The sequence below is a fragment of the Camelus dromedarius genome, chromosome 14 (genome assembly GCF_036321535.1).
Source record: "Camelus dromedarius isolate mCamDro1 chromosome 14, mCamDro1.pat, whole genome shotgun sequence".
In the NCBI taxonomy this organism is placed as follows: domain Eukaryota; kingdom Metazoa; phylum Chordata; class Mammalia; order Artiodactyla; family Camelidae; genus Camelus; species Camelus dromedarius.
In genome coordinates this window covers 4,344,481-4,360,083 of record NC_087449.1, presented here as the reverse complement: position 1 = coordinate 4,360,083, position 15,603 = coordinate 4,344,481, and positions in this window count along the sequence as shown.

Here is a 15,603-nt window from a genome sequence, read left to right as displayed (position 1 = left end):
GCCAACTTCCTGAGAATCCCAGCCCCTTCCCCAGGCTACTTAGACTGGTCCTTCCACTTATTAGCATACGAAGCCACCAAGCCCATAAAAACTGGCAACATGGTGCCTTGCAGCCGCCCCTCTCTCTCCCTCTTCGAGACGGCCCACACTCTGTCTGTGGAGTGTGCACCTACTTTTAATCTGAGCACCCAGCCCCCACACCTCGTGGCCTTTCTCTTGCCTTCCAATGTGTCTCTGAATAAATCTGCCTTCACTCAGCTGTGGCTCGCCCTTGAACTCTTTCCCGCACGAAGCCAAGGACCCACACTTGGCGGGGCCGAAGCCTGGGACACGGCCCTGCTCACGGCCCACATCTGGTTTCCTGCATCACTGGGAGGGGTCACAGCCTTCTGGGATGGTAAGGATATTCTAACGTTTATCTAGTGATCATTATAAGGAAGGGTATGTGTGTGTGGTCGCAGAGCTGTACACCCAAGACTTGTGCTCTTTATTCTATCTGAATTCTTTCACAATTTTTAAAAAAGTTTCAAGTCAGAGGAAAACAAAAACATTCCAACATCACTAAGTCATTTTTTAAGTGACAGCCTGAGGTGACTCTGTCATCTCCCAAATTGGAAATCCATGTCCCGCTCTCTGGCCTTTGCCTCCCAAGCCCTTTCATTCTCTTCAAGTATAAAAATGTCAAGGCAGAATTCTTCCTGGTGTGAATTTACTGTTCAAATCCAAAAACATTCGTGCTGAAGTGAGATTTCCAAAAATGACTGTAGTGTCTTTATGGAGAAGAAGTAAAATGAGAAGTTATTTGGACAGCAACACCCCCCACCTGAAAAAAAAAAAAAGGACCAAGAGAAGGGGGAACAGTCAACTGCTCTGAAGGGTGCGCAGAGCTGGCGCACAGAGACCCCGGCTCTTCTATTCTCAGTCTCCCCACAGGCTTCTTGATCCTCAGTTCATCGTTCCCGCCGCTGTTCATAGTCTTATAACCCGTGCCTCTCACATCACCCTCGCCGCCTCTCACCGGCTCAGTCACCAGGCACAGGACAAAAGGCACTGAGGGGTCCCAGCTGTGCCATCTGCCCGGGACAGTGGGTGCTGTAACAACAGCTCAGCCTCCTGTTTAAAAATCAAATCAGCCATTTGATTTTCAAGTTATTTTCAAGTTAGGAACTTTTCCGGCTCTTACAAAAGAAAAACCCAAAGCAGATTCAGGGTCTGTGGTCATGCAGCACACAGTCGCTCGAGTGTGCGGTGAACGCAGTTCCTGCAGCACGCTGCTTCCTCGTTTAGTTCGTCTCCTGGCTGAGCTGATGAGAATGGAGGCAACAATCGTGACGTTGCATTTAGTTCCACTGGCATTTCTCATGATGTACATTAACAAGATGTGATATATATTATGAATGTGAGAGCAGGTAGATACACAGACATACATTTTACTCCAAGGCACATTAATAGAATGATAAATTCCATGTATTAAATCTACAAGAACCAAAGTACTCTGAGTTAAGACATCTGTATAGAATTAGGCGCCAAATGAAATGTCACAGTCAAATAAAACATCCCCTTATGAGAATCACAGGGGTTTTTTGGAGCTAGAAGGAACCTTTGAAATTATCCAGTAAAACTTGCACATTGACAGACATCTAACCTGAGTTGAGGAAAGATTAAATGACTTACATCAGGTCACACCAAGCTAGTGGAAAAGCCACGACTAGAACCTTCCTTCTCCAGGCACAATGCTCCGTCCACTACATCATTAGCAGCAACTCCTTGTGAAGCAAAGACACACGAGGGCTCACCGTGACATTCTGGTGTGCTCATTTCAGTGTGTGCATGGGTGTTCTTTGTGGCACATGCTCACAATGTCTCAGCTTCTGCTAACTTGGTCAACCTCCTCTCCACCTGAAGACTGAGACTATAACCACCCTGGGTTCTTCACAGCACAAACCTCTACATCCCGTGGGCACTCAAATGAAGCCAATGTTGGCCATTAATATTCTATATGGATATTCACATACAGCCCACTTCTCCAAACAAGATCAAAATTATATTTATTTAATATAGTACCTCCATCCTAACTACCAACCTAGCCTGAAAGCTGAAATTAAAGAGAAATATTACAACTCAGAATGTCTCAACTCAGAGCTCAGAACCAGGGCGGACTGATGCCAGGGCGGTGGGGAGTGCAGGGGAGTGGCCGTTTTGTTTCCCGGGCACAGTGGGTGGGCCCCGATCGAGCCATGTTCACAAAAAGGGCTCCAAATGGAATCATGCGTTTAAAAGTTCTTCGAAGTATAATCTAATCTCTGAAAAGAATGTGAATATCAAAAAGGCAACACTCCACCCAAATCTGACATGAGATTCCTGAAGACTCGAGCTGGAGGCCAGAGAGGATGTTGAAATGAACACCCAGCATTGCTCCTGCCCAACATGCCCCTGAGAAACTGAGTCACACGATCCCCAGGTGACCTTCCGCACAGCAGCGTGGAAGTCAGAATCTGTGCCCGTAGCTCAGCTGAAATACTGCACGAGCTGAGCACAAGCGAGCAGGCTCAGCTTAGCCCACACCCTTACAGCAGCTCCCGCCAGAGGGACAGCGAGACGTGACAGTAGGAGCAGGTCGTTAGCTAGCACAAATGATTACAAGATTCAGCGTAAATAACTGAATGTAGAAAATTATCAAAGAAGCAAAAAGACCAAAAAAAAAAAAAAAAAAAAAACCAAGGCAAGCCTAGGACAGGTTGTCTTTTGCTCTTTCGTAGAAATGTGTTGCTGGAAATCGCTAGCAGCACTGCCGTGGACACTAGTAAAAGCCCCACCAAGGGTTTTATAAAGGTGATGAACTTGCATGTGCCTCACTGAACAGACCCGCCGTTAGATCTTCCCCTAAAAATGGGAGGAGATTGCTGGGGTGTTTTGTGGGCAATGTGAGCTTTTCCTGGAGCACAGTCAGAAATTTTCATCACTGGCCCCCAAATTATGATTTTTTTCACTCAGTAAAATAAAGTAGAAGACAACCCAGTACCCGTTCCACATCATCCATTTTCACTCTACCGTACTCTTCAGATTTCCCTGGTTAGGAGCAGATTTGGGGGGAAGGAGTACAGAAGAAACGTCAGGTGACAAATGTCCAGCCCTGACAGCCCAATCACAGACAAATTAAACGTCCATCTCCGTCACAGCTGGCAACCCAGCCTGGCCGGGGGAGTCCTCCAAGTAGTTCAGAGCTAATGTACTGGAGGCTAATCAAAAGTCGAATGAATCCCTGAGGAAAACAGCTTCCTTGGTCCACATCTATAAGAATTACGCTCAGTTTGGGGGAGGTCCTACCAGTCGCTTTCTGGTGTAGCAATTATTATGTAACTAACAGAACTGGACACTGCCAGGAAGATGTTTCGGTCAAGGGTGTATTCAAATCTACGTCTTCACTCACCAAGGTGTCAAGGTGATGCATTTGTTGATCTGTCTCCTGATTCATTTTATTAGCGACACGTGGAGACTGTGACAGCCAGAGGAGGGGGGTCGAGCAGGGCAAAGGGAAGAGAGGCAATGTTTGACTTCCAAACAAAGCCGGCCTGTGACTAGCTGGTCTGCCCAGCTCTTCTGACTTTCTTTCATTTGAAAGGATGAAAAGCGGAAAAAACAAAAGAGAGGATCTGATAAGAGTGAGTTTGGAACATTAATTTAACGCGCGGAAAGCCAGGGATGTGAGAAGGGCAAAGAAATAAGAAAAATGCGCCCAGAAAGTTATCATCGACATGAATCGGATTTGCCCTGAGGCCTGATTCTTCTCAGGCCCCCTCACCACGGGAAGACAAGCTCTTTCGATAGAAAATAAAAACTATCAAAATCATAGCAGACATTTCTCACATGCCCCCAGGTACCAGGCGCTGTACACACCTTATCTCTCTGTCTCACGATCACCTGGCAAGGAAGAGGCTATTATCCCCATTTCATAGACAAGGAAACTGAGCTTTGGAGGGGTGCGAGCCTTGCTGACGGCCAACCACAGAGCTAGTGAGTAGCAAACCAGGACTCACACCCAGAGCCTGAGCTGCTTCCACCTCCCCACGATCCAGTCTGTTCCTTTCCTCCTCTCTCTCTGGGCTTTTCGACAGCGTTCTCTCCCAGGAAATCCCTACTGCTTATCATTCCAAATGTAGGACAAGGGAAAAGCTACCGCGTGCCAAAGGCGTCCCTACTCCAAGCCACGTAATCAGCAAGAGAGGGAAAAGCCCCTTGGCCTTCCCCCTTTGCAGATTACATAATTAGTCAAAACAAAGTGGGGCCAAGGCGTGTGGAAGCAAAGAGTAGCGTGGGGCCACAATTCTCTCATGTTTATTCAGCCTTTGCACCAAGACTTACTGTTCTCACCTTGTTTGGCAGATGGAAGAGTGCCTGTTTCCAACATCACTTTAAGGTTTGCAGTCCCTGGAAGGGCCTGGCTGAGAACAAGGCAACGTCCATATGGCTCGGTTTTGCTTGGTTTTGTTTTTACGAAGCCTGCTAGACACCTCTAGTTAAAGTATATATGTTAGCATTGGAAATGGTAACTAAAGGATCTGTGCACATCTAGGGTCCCGATGACACACCTATTCACGCTCCTATCTAAAAGTTTGATTTGTTTCCGTGGGAATTCACACTTACAATGCTATTTTTATGGTCTATTCTAAAGGCGTGTTTCAGAGGGGACTGAGACATCTTGGAAAAAACCTAGAAATCTAACTTTGGGAAATGATGAATTTCAGTTTTAACTGCCTGTAATCTTTCTGAGAACTGTATTTGTCATCTTTGGGGAGAGCCATTTCGGTATCTACACAGCAGCCCCCTTGGGGACAACGCGACGTCACCCAGGCTGAGGGAAGCACGGGGGCAGGAGCCTGGCCGCTGGCGTCGGAAACACAGCAGCTTCAAATTCCTGCTTCTCCTCGTACCTCCTGTTGACCGGGTTACATTACTTTAATGCCCTGAGTCTCGATTTCCTCCTGTGTAACGTGACATCAGTATATGTTTCACGGGGCGGTTCTAAGGATTGAATAAGGTAAAGTGTATAAAATCCAACAGAACGCCTTGGCACATAGCAGGGTCAGAAGCCTTTCCGCTCTGATTTTCTTTTCTACATTCTAGTAACAGATTCATTCAGTCAGTGTTTCAACAAATGCTGTTTGTACTTCTGGGTAACAAGGCACATGTCTAAGACTCTAAGCACTAAAACGAGCAAATTGTTGTCTTTTCTTATTCTTAAAGAGCATATAGACTATTGGAGGAGTTGTTCTCATATTACACACATAGAGAAACGTTTCTCTCAGATACAGTGTGAGAAGTAAAGCATACAGTTAATATTTGTTGCATACCTGTGTTGTGCCAAACACGGTGCTTTATACTATTTAATTTGTACACCTTAACGTTGTGGGTGGCACAAGCAAAGTGCCGTGAAAGCCTAGGGAAAGGAGTTACTAACACTGAGAAAGGACATCACGAAGGCATCTCCAAAATGCTTGCAACACTTAAATCACGTCCCGAAGGATGAGTAGGGTGTCAACAACCTGACACGTTTAACAGTAAAAGCGGGAGTCTATTCCAGCGCAGGGAACAGCAGGAGCAAACATGAAGACCCTGAAAGCCTCAGTGAGTTCAGAAAGCCCAGCGCGGTCCCTGGACAAGGAGATGAAGCTGAAAAGACAACCACAGGGAGCACAGAGGCCACGCTAAGGACTTGAGATCATTCCCCACGAGAGAAGCTGTGAACTGCCTAGCGGGATCTGAGTTCTAAGAAGGCCCTGGCAGTGCACGGGGCAGGTTAGAGGGAGGACTGACTGGGTGTGTCAGAGCCCTGCTCCATGCCTGGAAACGATGGTCCATACAGGGCGCAGGCCCCGTGCTATTCCTGACAACAAGTGGCGGTAAATACAGCCCTTTCCAGTGGTACTGGTATATAGAGGGAGAAGTACATAATCCAAGCTAGATTTGTGGCTGTCATTGTCTTCCTGACTCCTAACAGCCTAAACTTGGGATTTAAAGGGGCCTCATAAATCCAACAGGCAAGGAAAAGTTTGTTTAACAGAATTTAGGAACCAGAGAGCAGACATGAGCCAAGTCTAGGTCTCTGGAAGGTTCGCACTGTTATTGTTTTAACATATCTGGGCTTTTAAAGCTACGTATCACACTAGTAAAAAGCCACCAGCAAAGCATTGTCCCCTAAAGAATTTATAGCCTCTTCTTTCTTTTCTGCAGCGGGTGGGAGGGTAGTGGGTACTGTTTACTTGCTGAATGTCCCTCAGCTCCTCAAGAAAAGGTTCTGTTTATTCTTATCCTTGTCCCTCCAGTCCCCACACAGGACGTGGGACATAGAGGATGCTGCGTAACTCAGCAGATGTTTAACTAATCAATCGATTCAAGGCAGGAGAACATCATAGGCTAACTCAGGCTTCAGCGGGCTCCAGTCAAGTGGGAACCACCTCCTTAGCATTTCAGACAAGGGGGGCTCAGTGAGAAGCTGAGGTCCATTTCTAAGTAGTCCCTGCGTCTCTAAAAAGAGGCTTCCTGGAAGAAGGCTCTCTCCTCCTCCTCAGACTCCAAGATATGCATAAGGCATACCAAGTGCAGTAGAGTGTTCGTTCCTGAACAGATATGTCTGCATTTCTGTCCACTAAGCATGGAGGGCTAGCATTTGTGTGACTTGCTCTCTCCCAAACAGGCAAACGCCTGACATATGGTAACATACATGAATCATGTGTCTTCCCAGGTAGACAGGCCTGTCCACAGAGCCTGGAAGTTGCTGCAGACCTCACTCTCCGCCTTGAGCCTCCTATCGGTCAGTGACTGACTCCGTCCTCTCTGGTCTCCCTCTGTCTTCACCTTTCGTGTATTCCTAATCCCTCTGCACAGTGTCCCAGCTCTTTCCCCTTGACCTTGGACGTGGGCTTTCAGTCAGATGGTTCTATCCAGCTTTCTCCCCACTGGAGCTGCATATGGCTCTTCAAATTCCAGGGTAACTGAGAAGACGAAGGAAAATAATCATTCCTCGTCCAAGCTCGGAATTAAGTACTTAAAAGACAAGCCTCCCTTGTGCCTGACTGTGGTTAAAGCAGGGCTCTGCTGTTACGCTGACAGGGCCTTTCTGATCTGTTTACTTTTTCAAATATCTCCTGTCGTCCTCAGCAGGTATGTGCCAGGGTTCCAGAAAGCATGAGTGGAGCCTCCGCCCAAGAAGGAGGTAGAGGGGGAAATTCTGCCCTGATACGGAGGTATACAGATGTAAAGTAACAACGTAAAACAAAGTCATGCTTTCATAGTGGGGTTTTTCATATTTAAAAATTACTCATCTATCTAACAAGCACCGCTCAACGGCTCTGCTAAGGAGCTAAGCTCAGCCAGCCGGGACCTGTCATGCACAGCGCTGACGTGCCTCGGCTGAAAACATGGGCTCCGACACGGCCTTAATTTCCATGAAGGGACACAAATTATTATGGATAAAATCTGGAGACAAAAAGAGGCTGGGACACAGACGCCTTTGGATGAATTATGTTCCGTGAAACACGGCGTTACTTTTAATTGTGTACTTACTGGATACTTTGAAGACCTTTTTTTTTAATGAAGGATGATGTCCAAATCATCTCCAATTTTAAAAGAACAAAACCAGAGATGGTGGAGCTAAATTTCAACTGAAAAGATTTAGACTAAGCAAAAAGCAGAGCTTCGTGGTGGAATTTGAGGGTCCTTCTTTACAGATTAAGATGAAGAGAGGAGCTAGTCACAGAGAGATGGGACTTTAAGTCTTGTAAATATTCAAATCTTGTACAAGGATTGATCACAAGAAACAATGGAAGGAAAGCAGTTCCTTGAACACACCAGGCCTCTGCATCTCCCACCCTCGCTACTTAAAATGCCCTTCCCGCTGGCAAACCACTGCTCGCTCCTCAAAACGCGGCTCAGACGTCACCTTCTCAGAAGGCTTCCTGGTCCCTCACCCCGTTCACAGTCAGTCACCTTCTTCGCATCACCCTCCTCTGTGTACGCACTTCTGTCGCTGCACTTCTGCCGTTTGTTTGTCCATATGCCGGCTTCCCTACTAGAAATATTAATTCCTTGAAAGCAGGCCAATGTCTTATTGATCTTCGAGGAAGTCAAATATCTGAAACATAACAAGCACATTTTTCACTTTATAGAACTAAAGAAACAAGGACTAAACGTGCAACATTGCTCAGCAGTTCTTGGAACGAATTTTGCACAGCCTGAGAAGTCACAGGATTCCGCTGTCCGCACCCCTGCCCTCCTATGGCAAGTTCTTCCACTCCCTTGATTTCAGCTGTTTTTCTTACGAGTGCCAAATCTACATCTCCAGCCCTGAACTTCTGTCCAAGTTCTAAACTCATATCTCCAACGTCTGCTAAACATTTTCACATGACTAGCCCACAGATACCTCAAAACTTCAATATACCCAAAAACGACTTATAATTCCTTTGCCACAAAGTTACCCATCTGGCTGTGTTCTCTGCTTCGATTCATTTTCCCTGTACGACACCTTCTTTGTGTGACAAGGCAAACACTTAGAATAAGCTTTCTCCCCCTTCTCCATCATCCACCCTGTCTAGTCGGTCACCAAGTCCCTCCTGTCTTCCCACCCACTGTCCCTTGCTTAGGTCATTTCTCCCCCTCCTGTGGAATTACTTCAAGCTCTCAATATTTCTTCTGACTGATACAATCAACTCCTAAAAAGCTTCCTGCTTCCAGCCTTTTTAGACCAACTCCTATTATGCTGCAAATTACTTTCCTAAAACAAAGATATATTTGTGTCCGCTCCCTGCTCAGAAACATCACTGGTGGCTCCCTGCTGACACAGTTGCTCCTTTAGGGACGCCTTCACAGTCGCTTCTCCTCCATCCCTCACCTTCTCATCCCACCCCATCCAGTGCACACTCCACACACACCCAAGAACACATGCACATGCACACCCTAGCCGTAGCTACCTGCTCCTCAGACACTCTCTCTCCTGCCCTGTCCTCGAGGCCTTTGCTCAGGTGCTTCTACCTGGAAAGCCCTCCCTTCTTCACCTCTCTCATCTTTCTCCACGTTCCCATCAATGTCTGACTCGTGCCCCTCGGCCAGCATTTCCTAACCTGTGCTCCACAGATCCCCAGAGGGCCCAGAGATAAAATTAAGGGGGTTTGTGAACTTGGATTCTAAGAAACACTGCATCCTGATGCTCACTGCCTTCTGACTGAAGTGTCGCATTTCCTTCTATGATGAATCCAAGCAACAAACCATAGAAATATTAGAAGTACACATGACTTCATCACAAATAGGAACCAGACACAGCCATGTCACGTGACAGCCCCGCAGGTGTCGTAAATTACCACATATGCTCACCACTACTTTGCAACTACAGTAGTTACTACATTTGCAACTGGAATTTTTTATTTAAGGCCTTAATAAAGAAGGGCACATACTATGATTTCCCAACTTTTTGATATATCAACAGCTGTGTTTCTATAAAATTGATTTTCATTATTGTATTTTGTATTTTATTTTATACATTTCAAAACATTGTTCCGAGAATGGCTCAAAAATTACAGAAGAGGCTGAGGATGGCTCTCTGGGTTTATCCCAAACTCCACATCTTTAAGACGGTTTCCCAGATGAGCTCACTCCCACCCTACACAGCTTAAATTAATATCTCCCTCCACCTGGAACTCATCAACGGGTTGACACTCCCTCTGAGACACACTCATCACCCTGCCATCCTTTGTAGGTTCGCATTAGTCATTTACTAGGTTTTAAGGTCCTGAGGATGGGAACATTTCATTCCTGTTTTTAAGTCTCATGGAGTTTGTGTTCACGGTAGGTGATAAACCTGAGTTGTGCTGAACTATTCCTTTTTCAGGGAACATTTCAGGTGAAAGGAGTTCAAACTGAGAAAATAGACATGTTGCTGGTGTATTTCTGTGGTGGAAGTGAGCTCGCCTACTTGTAATCTGAGCTGAGCAGGCTCTGTCCTCCCACCTGACTTCAGAACCAGACAGGGAAACACGGGCAAGGACAGAGGAGGTGAGTCTAGAAATTTTCCTTTAGGAATCCAGACACATGGCAATGAATGATTTTATATACACATATGTCTCTCACATATATATAGCTTTCTTTAGAATTCTATCACACAACTAACAGTTAAAATGAGTTGGATTTGAACACTCACAAGATAACAAGAAAACATTTGGTAGACTGACCATTCAACGACCCTCTATGCTTCAGGTCAAAAAAGTACTTTTGGGAACAGTGATTTTTATTGTTGCTTGCTGCTGCATGGCATAAGGTCTTTGTGTGAGGATATAAAACAGTTCTTCCCCAGTGAAGGTGTTTTATGGTCGGTGTTATCCAAATCCATAACCTTAATACAGCATGGTTTAAAAACTGATGTCCCACGACACAGGCGTGGGACACTCACCTCTGAACAATTAACTGGGATTGATAAAAATCAGCACCGGATAAACACCGTTTTGAGGGGGGGCCTCATGATGGGTTGCTTGAGAGAAACACAAGTTGCGAATGATGAAGAAAATATAAGAGAAAATGCTACATACGTTTTCAATATAATACAGGGATGAATGCTACAACCACAAAATGTTTAACCAAGTAATCAAGAATTTAGCCAGTTTTTTTTATTCCTAGTCCAGAGCCTAAGTCACAATAAATGACCCCAAAACCATCTGCTGGGAATAGATAACTGCATGCTGATCTTTTATCATTCATGATTTTTAGTTACTTGTACAAGCTCCCTGCTCATCTTCTTGCAGTTTTAGTCATTTTAATGTTCCCTGCTTCTTATGCTGACTGACCAGGGAATTACTAATATTAGCGATAATGATAATAGTAACAATGATAATGAGAAATAACTGCCCGTCTGCATAGCGTTTTTTTAGCCGTCAATGTTTTAGCTACTAAGATATCAGCTTAACTCTTATAAGTACACAATGAGGAAGGCAGGACAGATACTATGCCAGATACAGAGAAAAAAGGCCCAAAGCCCACGGAGCGGGAGTGGTTTGCCCCAGTTCCCGCAGCTTGTGAATAGCGCAGTCAAAGCGTGCGTCCAGACCTACTGAGTCCAAATTCAGTTCTCTTTCCATGTTTCCATTCTACCCAGGAAAGAGTCAAAAATCAAATCGTTCCATTCGGATGATTTGTGAATCTAATTTCAGCTCTTCATCAATCCTTGTTGTTAAGTGCACGACTGACCACAGGTATACAGTAGGCACTTAATCATTTGTTCATTTATTTATGCAACAAATAATTCTTTAGCATCTCATATATGCCAAGCATATAAAATCAGTCATCAGATCCACGTGTTCTTCAGCACGTAGGGCATTTACATTACAAGGAAACAACTTAGATTGGTATATTTTTAACCTTTTGGGATAATTTCCAGAAGGGACTCAGAAGGACAACTTTTTAGTCACCTGCTTCATTCTTGTACCCATCCTGATGGTGAAAGGTGGAGGGTGGAGAAGGACATGCAGGGATAATGAAAGGTTGTAGTCACCCCTGTGGTTCACCCCCCAGATGACACAGCGCCCCTTAGGGACACAGCACCATTGGCCATGTGTCGGGAAGCTGGCGACACACAGCTTAGAGCTGAGTGTCTCTCCGATTTTGCCCCTCAGATGAAGAGAGTCACCTCCCCCTGAGCCTTGCCCCCTCCTAGGGGCAGTCAACATCACTGGTCTACACCACCAGGCCAACTGTGCCGGACTTTCCCAGCCCCCCACCGCAGGCCGACTGCCCCCCTCTGCTTCCTCCCTCATAGGTGCTAAGCCCAGGGTACGAGAAAGAACCTCCCAAGTGGGACGAAGGCGCTGAGTCACCCACGGGCCACTGGCCTCGAGGGTCTCCTCCCCGGGGTAGGCGGAGCTCGGGGAGCTATGACATGTGTTAGCGTGACATTGTTAAAACTCCCACCGCTGGGAAACTGCGATGCTAACCAAGTGGAAGGGTCGCACTGGTGGGTGTAATAGCTCAGGCACTGGAGGAACATGGGAGAAACGGTTCGTACAACGATAACAGAATCAGAGGCTCTTTCTGGGGGCAATCATGCTTTTGGGAAAAGCCTAATAAAAGGCTGAGGGTGATTAATCTGCAATTAAAAGGCAACTATCAAAGCTAGAGCACCTCCTCGCAGGAAGTGAAGAGACTCATCTGCAGCCAAAAGACAGAAAAAGCCAAGGACCATGACCAGCACTTTATTATATAAGCAGCAGGGATCCAGAAAACGCTGCATTCTCAGCCGCAGCAGGTCTCTTTGTCAAGGCCAGGGCTCTGATTGGGGAGGTATGAGATCTTGAAACATGGAATGGCAATCCTTCAAAACTCATGAATTGCCAGGTTCTCCGGAACTCTCTGGAACTGGGGACGTGACCCACTCCTCCCTGCTGAAATCTAACACCTCCCCCCTTCCCTGTGCTTGAAGATGCTTCAGTGGCCTCTGCCTTGCAAAACCACATGGATCCCCCGAGAGATTCCCCCCTCCAGTTACATAACCATAACCTGATATTAAATCACAACAAAATCTAGTTGAAGTTGGCTTCAGCCTGCTGAGGGAAAGCGATGAATACCTGGAAGGAGCTGCAGGACCCAGCCAGCGTGTGCCAGCAGGAGACAAGCAAGAACGTGCAGGGTGGGATCTGAGTGCACGGGATCAAAGAAGGTGGAATGTGAAGTTGGATAAAGGCCAACTCATTGATTTGGGAGCCCTCTCTCAGGATTACCCATCTAGGCAAGGATCCTGAAAAAAGCAATGGTCCCTACTAAGTCTAGCAGAAATGCCACAGTTGCCCTGGTGAGCACAGAAGAAGGATCAGAAAGCTTCGAAAAATGAGTATGTTAGAGCACAAAAACTACGGAAGGCCAGAAAACCGCCAGCTGATTACGGCTTCTAGAAGGCCCAGAGGACATTCAGGAAGCAGTGCATGGCCCGAGAGGCCCCAGCAGCACTGAGAGGCTCAGGAGTGCTGTCCTTTGTTGGCCAGAGCTGACTGAGATTCCACTGTAAAACCAGACCCCTTGATAGCAGATGGGGTGATAGGACCTCAGAATGATAGAAGCCGGCTGGTGGAAAATAAGCGTAAAAGTAAGTGGGCACGGCATCAAGCCTGGACTGTCAGGCTGCGTTGTCCGACCCACAGAGTGCTGCAGAGGCGACTGATACAGGACATAGCACCCAGAGGGGCGAGATAGGTGCGCAGGGTACTTCTCAATCTGTACAATCAAAAAGGAAAAAATCAGAGGAGGGTGGGTAGAGCTCAGTAGTAGAGCATATGCTTAGCATACCCAAGGTCCTAAGTTCAACCGCCAGTACCTCCATTAAAAAATGAATGAATGAATGAATGAATGTAATTACCCACCCCCCGGCCCCACAGAGGAAAACAAAGTGAGAAAGGAAGGATGGAAGGAAGGAAGAAAGATTGATTTCTCTAAAAAAAAATCAGAGCTAGACAATGGAGAAGCTGACGGCGTGTACAAAGGGGCAGTCCCTTGCCCCATTTCTAGACCTGGGCCAGTTCTCAGACCCAAACTGATCGACAGAAAAAGATACGTGTCCCCAGGAGGAAGGCTTCTGCAACACTGCAGCGGTTGTGGTTCGCCAGTCCCTCCTGGAAGGGGCCTACAGCCACTTACTTAGGTTACCATAAACCAGGGACAGGGTAATATCAAATGTTTTGAAGACTGTTGGATTCAGAGCCCATGTTGACATTTGTACGTAAGGACCTGAAACATCATTCACAACAACCTACTGGGTGGGGAGAGGTGTGGAGACCAGGTAATACAAAAAAATTCAATTCACAGAAGGTCCACGGGGTCCATGGACCCACCAGTGGGTCATCTAACTGGAAGAGACCATTTTGGGAGCTGGTGCAATTCCAATATGGGTTTCTTGGCCAGCTGAGATAGTAAACCAAAAACAATATTATAACCCACAGGGACTGGCAGAGGTCGGTGCCTCACTTACAGGCCTGAAGGACTTGGGCGGGGGTGGTCCCCATCAGTCTGGTCCCTGGAAAATCAGACAGATCCTGAAGGTAAACAGTGAAGTACCACAAACTCAGCCTAGGAGGACGCAGATCCCAGCTGCTGCGCCGGGCACGCACCTTTGCTCGGGCCGACTAGCACACGGAGCGCAGCCATCGCTCTGGCTTACATGTTTCTTTCCATTTCTACTATAAACAGTTCTCACAAGAGTGTACATTCACCGCGTTGCCCCAGGGCTATGCTAACTCGCCCTGTGTCACAGTGTGGCCTCAGGGAACCGGGCTGTCTGGGCACGCTGCAGAACATCACTTGGTCTGTCACATCAATGACGAGTAAATTGGGCCAGAATATCCAGAAGCAGCAAGTGTGCTAGAAGCTTTGCTAATAAACGTAACACTCTGGTGGGGAGAGGTAAACCCTACAAAGATTATGAGCTCGTCAACATCAGTAAAATGTTAGCGGTCCTGTGGTCTGGGAGCAGGCCAGGACAGCCTCTCAAAACAGAGAAGAAAGTATTGCATCTCCTAGCTCCCACCTCCAAGCAGGAAGCAAAATGTCTGGCGGGCCCTGTTGGAAAAAGAATATTCCACATTTAGACTATTACTCAGACCCGTATTCCAGGAAATACGAAAGGCAGCCAGCTCTGAGCGCATCTGAAGCTGCAGAAGTCCAGGTCGTGGTACAGGCGGTCTCGCCACGGGCCAGAGGACGCAGCAGACCCAGTGGGTGCTCAGGCCTCTGTGGGAGGGAGAGACACAGAGCGGAGCTCGTGGCAAACCCAAGCGTGAGCACCACAGTGCAGACCCCAGCACGCTGCCGAAAGTGAGACACCTTTCACCAACACACAGCTCCTGTCACGCTGCTGGGCCTCGGTAAAAGCTCTCGTCCCCCCGGCCGCCCAGGGCATCAGTGACAGTTCGTGGCTGATCAGCCCTTCAGACACTGTCCTCAGCTAAGGAGAGTCACTTCTTCCAACACCGTGTTCCCTTCCCAGGGTAACCTGTGTCCAATGACTCATCAATACGGGGGATAAAGCGGACTGAGCCTTTACGATCAGGCCCACTTTACCTCCAGAGCCCCCGGTGGGTCAGCTGAGGTCTCTGTTGTGACGACGTCAGCTGTTCCACTTTCCCTCTGCCTCATCCTGCATTCTTCCCTCCCCGACAGGTGCCGGCCCAGGGACATTCCCCAGAAACCTTTCTGCATGCTAATCGTCCCTGAATTTTCCTTGCGAGGGCTCGGACCTGTAACAGCTGTACTGAAGAGTGGGCATCCTGTCCTTGGCATATTGTCTTTAACAAGAAACGCTTTTTATAACATGGGATTTGAGGAGGGTTTTGAAAAACAGAACTCATATAGCTGTCCCTAATGGTCAGTCCACAAGTCAAGAGTTTAACCTTTCCAATTGCCTCTGAAAAACTGAAGTTAAAATTAAGAAGTCACCTAGAACATATAAATGCCTACACTGTGTTTGTCTTCACAGCTCTTTGTTTAAACAGTTGTTTCATTACTTTGTAAACACGGTTTCCCATTCTATGAAATCAACATTATTGTTACATTTTCATACCCTTCCTCTTTCATAAAAAG